This window comes from Sminthopsis crassicaudata, chromosome 3 (assembly GCF_048593235.1).
Source record: "Sminthopsis crassicaudata isolate SCR6 chromosome 3, ASM4859323v1, whole genome shotgun sequence".
Classification (NCBI taxonomy): Eukaryota; Metazoa; Chordata; class Mammalia; order Dasyuromorphia; family Dasyuridae; genus Sminthopsis; species Sminthopsis crassicaudata.
The window spans coordinates 621,034,279-621,039,393 of record NC_133619.1 but is presented as its reverse complement, the minus strand read 5'-3'; positions in this window follow the sequence as shown (position 1 = coordinate 621,039,393).

Sequence of the window (5,115 nt, the reverse complement as noted above, 5' to 3'; positions counted from 1 at the left end):
TGGTCTTTATACATTTACCAGCAGAGGAGTTGGGCAAAAAAAGTCACTTTACCCTGAACAGCCTGTTTCCTGATCTGTAAATTGGGAATACACCCTTAAAATGCATGGCATATCCTATGGAGAACTGACCACAGGGTTAAGTTCCACCTGTGACACTGACCATGTGATCCCGGACACTAAGACCTTAAGTTACAATATAGGAAGAGATCTGTATTAGTGGAGGCGGTAGACTTCCTGGGAATTCTCATCCATTCCTGGGAATCTCTCAGTCAGTGAAATCATATATTCAACCATGACAAACAGTATTCTGATCTCACAGAAACCATTTTGGAAATATTGAATAGATGTTTACATCATATGTATATTAATATTTGATATTAATACACAATATCATGTATATACATATATGTTATATACACACATGTATACACACAAACATATATACACATATGTATATATCTTATTCTTCCATTTATCTTTCACCCCACATAATGTACCTGATAACTAGTTGTTGGAAGTTGTGGTCTTTTGTTTAAATGAAGGTCTTTCTCTGTTTCAAAGTAGCAAAGGTATACTTACTCGAAATTCCAAAGTAAAGCCTCATTTATATATAATTGGAATTTATTTCCTCTCTAGAATATTTCTTTTCATATTCAAAAGTCTGCTTGTTTCATGTGCGTCATTCCTGAAGGTGTCCCCCAACAATTTGCAGGGCAGGAACTCTGGGGAATGGCCTTTAGTTCCTCTGTTCCCTGCTGGCCTTAGTCTCCCCCTCCCTGCTGGACACTGCCTAGCCAGATGTGCCGTTCCCTTGTTCTCCAGCTCCCATCAGTGGGACAGCAGGTGCCATGATGTTCTTTCGGTATTAGCTCCGTAGGCTTTTCTCAGCACAGCCCCCTGCTAGAGACTAGCAAAAAGCCCTCCTCCCCTCAGTTTTGACTCCTGGAGGTTCTGACATTGCTAGAAGGGGATCTCAGCTCTGTGAAAAATAAGCAAGGTCCTTCCAACTCGCTAATGCCCTCTGTGTTCCTAGTCTTCCTGACCTTGGGCCACTTTGTCCCAATCCTTAGTCCTTGCCTCAAGGAGTTCATATTCTAACAGGAGGGAGGCAGCATGTAAATAACTCCATATGTGCAATATGCATTCAGAAGTTGGAAGGTAATCTGGGCATTACCAGATTGGAAGGGGAGGGAAAAACTAGGGAATCTCTCCTATAGAAGGTGAGATTTGACTTGAATACTGAGGGAAGCTTGAGAAACCAGGAATAAGTGGAGGGGAAAAAAGTGTAATAATAACTTGCATTATATAGTGTAATAATGTAGTATATTATGTAGTATTATATATTATAATAATAACTAACATTTATATAGAGTGTTTCAAGGTTTGCAGAGGTTACCTCATTTGATCTTTACAACAATCCTTGCAGGTAGATGCTATTATTATCCCCATTTTACAGATGAGGAAACTGAGGCAAATAGGGTAAAGTGATTTGCCCAGGGTCACACAACTAGTAAGTGTCTGAGGCAGGATCTGAACTCGGGTCTTCCTGACTCCAACACTATCTACTTGGTACCCAGAAAGACAGGGAGGAGCCAAGTTGTGAAGAATCTAAAGGACATGCATAAAGGACATCAAAGAGCAGCTACATGGCACAGTGGACAGAACACGGGCTCTGGACACAAAAGATTTGAGGTCAAATCCAGACTCAGTCACTTAATTCTTCCTAGTTGTGTGATCCTGCGCAAGTCACTTAACTCCAATTGCCTAAAAAGGAGTAGGGGTGGGGGGAGGAAAGAACATGGACATGTCTATAAGATACCTTCCCTCATTCTCACTAATGCTTTCTTTCTCTTTATTTCCAATTATCCCATATGTAGTGTGTTTGTGCATATTTGTTTGCACATTCTAATGGAGAAGACAGGCACACTGAAGGTGTTTAATAAATGTTTATTGACTAAATGGCTGGCTTACTAGGGGGTAGGTATATCTAGTGGAATCATTTGAATAGTTGTGTTCATTGTACCCGTGGCAGTTTCTGAGATCACCAAGCAAGATAATCTTTAGCAAAAAGGAAAAAGTGTCCAAGACAAGAAGGAAGGGAAGGAGGGAGGAAGGAAGGGAAGGAGGGAGAAAGGAAGGAAGGGAAGAAGGAAGGAAGGGAGGAAGGAAGGAAGGGAGAGAAAAAAGACGGAGGGGGGAAGGAAGAAGAAAAGGAGTGAAGGGAAGGGAAGAGAGAAAGAGGGAAAGGAAAGGAGGGAAGAAGGGAGGGGTGAAGGAAGGAAAGAAGAAAGGAAGGAAGCAAGGAGGGAAAAAGGAGGAGGAACAAAGGATAAAGAAAAAAAGTAAGAGAAAATGTCAAAATTAATATTATCTCCAGTTTCTACTTGTATGAGTTCAACTAATTTTATATTGTGTTAATTGTACAATTGAATCAGCTTTTCTTCTGAGTTTAAAATTACAAGTCAACTTGTTATCTCCAAAATCTTTATGTGTCCTTGTAAAATTAAGAAGGGTCTTCTCTCTCTTACAAATCCTTCTAGGTGCCAGGAAATCTGCCAACTTGGGTCTATGAACAAAGTTTGCAAGACACTGATGATTTAGTAGAGATCCCAATAATAGAGATCCCAGTAATAGTAGAGATTCCAATAATAGTGGAGATCCCAATAATAGTGGAGATCCCAACAATAGTAAAGGCCCCAATAGTAGAGACCCTAATAGTAGTAGAGACCCCAATAACAGTAAAGACCCCGGTATTTTTGAAGTAATCCCAGACCTGACCTTAGGAATGTAGCTATTGGGAGTGATGTGACACAACCTTGGAGAACGGAGCTATCGGGCCCATAGCTTTATTCAGCCACTTCCAGGATTTCTGGTTTTCTATCCTAGAGTCTGGGTTGCTGTCTCTCACCTGGATTCAATGAATAGTACCTCTTAGTTTCTTTAAAGAAGCAAGGGAGTCGTTGTTACCCCCATTAGCAAACTTCCTACCAATCATGTGGATCCCAATCCCATGAGTCATCTCCCCTGCTCTGTTCTTTGTTCTGTAACCTCAATTCCATCTCTAACAGTTTTCCCTATAATGTACCCCTCAGCTCCTTGCTCTTTGCTATCTTCCTCTTTTTGAACTTAGCCTGCTTTAATTAGCATTACAATTATAATAAAACTTAGCCTCTTGACTTAAAAATTATCTAAGCTTCCAAATTCTTTTTTTTTTTTTTTTTTTTTTTTTAATCCTGAGGCTGGGGTTAAGTGACTTGCCCAGGGTCACACAGCTAGAAAGTGTTAAGTGTCTAAGACCAGATTTGAATTCGGGTCCTCCTGAATTCAAGGCTGGTGCTCTATCCACTGCGCCCCCTAGCTGCCCCCTAAGCTTCCAAATTCTTTTGAGGCATCTGAACCCCAGTATATTTTTGGGAGTCCTGAACCTTAATAATAGGATGCATAAAACAATTAACCTTCTTTAATTGTCAGAGAGAGCAACTCACATGGGCATGATAGCCTGCTTTCTTTAAAATAACTAATCTTTGGATTACTTGCCATCTTGGGGAGAGTTGGGGGAAAGGGAAGGAGAAAAAAAAATTTGGAGCACAAAGTTTTGCAAGGACGAATATTGAAAACTAACTGTTTTGACAATAAATATCTTTAAAAATAGAATAAAAAATAAAATAATCAATCTTGTTCTCATCCCCACTGGAACCAATTGCATTATTTTCTCCCCCTACCCAACTCTGTACTCCCCCAAACTATAAGCAGGCTGATGGGCCCTACCTCAGGGTATTCGGTCATTGATCAAAGCCATTGACTCAACTTATTGGTCACTACTTGTTCAGACCATTGTCTCTCAATTTACCTTAATTTTGAAACATAACAGAAGGAAGAAAGTTTCCAAGGAAGTATGAAAGAAAGGAAAAGAAGATGAGAATGAAGGTGGAGGAAGGAAAAAAAGAAAAAAGAAGAAAAGAAGAAAAAAGGAAGGAAAAAAAGTTTTATTAAGTATCTGTTACATGGTAGATGCTTCATAAATATCTCATTTGAGTCAAGATAACCCTGGAAGGTAGGTGCTATTATTTTCATTTTACGGGGAGGGAAACTGAGGCTGAGAGAAATGAAGCAATTTTCCAACTACGAATTAATTCCAAACTATCAATTGATATTAATAGATTCTCCTCACTAAACTTGAATCTTCTGTACTAAATAGAATTAAGCAGACAAATTTTAGCCACAAGTGACTTTATATTCCATAATTATAGCACTCTGCTGAAGGTAAAATTGAATCCTGGGAAAAGTGGAAAAGGCCGAGGGCGGGAACAGGGCCATTTTATCCTCTGCCAGATACCAAGGGAGCAGAGTCACTGAAATGGGCTCTGCTGACCACTCCATTCCACTGGTTTCAGCAGAGCTGAACTTGTGCTCTTCTTAATTACTTACCCAGCTGAAAATAAAGCCCTAATATGTCTGAAGAGCATTAACAACGCCCACATTTCCATACCCAGCAAGTTTAGCAGAATAGTAATTGGGTCAGTGCACTGCTGGAAGATGCTTACTGGAAAGGACGGCTGACCTTCAGAACTTCCTCAGCTGAAGATTCTGCTGTGCTGACGGCCATTACTGTAGTTGTTGGATGTCAATGGACCATGTGGCCGTTAATAGCCCGTAAGGTCATAGACTTTATAACAATAGCAGGATGGACGCCACATCTCCTGGAATTCTCCCTGCAATCCCGGACCTGTTTAGCAAAGGGGATGAGTGCCATAGCTCCTAAGAATAAGGAGGTGATAATCCTTCTTGCCTCAGTCAAGACAGACCCGAATTCAAATCCTCTCTTAGATCCTGCCTGTGTGACCCAGAGCAAAGCACTTAACTTCTGTCTGCCTCAGTTTCCTCATCTGTAAAATAAGGATGATAATAATAGTATCTACTTGCCAGGACAAAGCATTATCTTCTGTCTTCCTCAGTTTCCTCCAATGTAAAATGGAGCAGCTAGTGTATGAAAGAGCACCAAGTCAAAGGTTACTGTGTGGAAGGAGTAGGATTGCTCCATTTGACTTCAAGTTTTTTGTCCCATTTTGCCCTCAAAGGATATCTGAAAGATAGAACTAGTGGCAGTGGGAATGG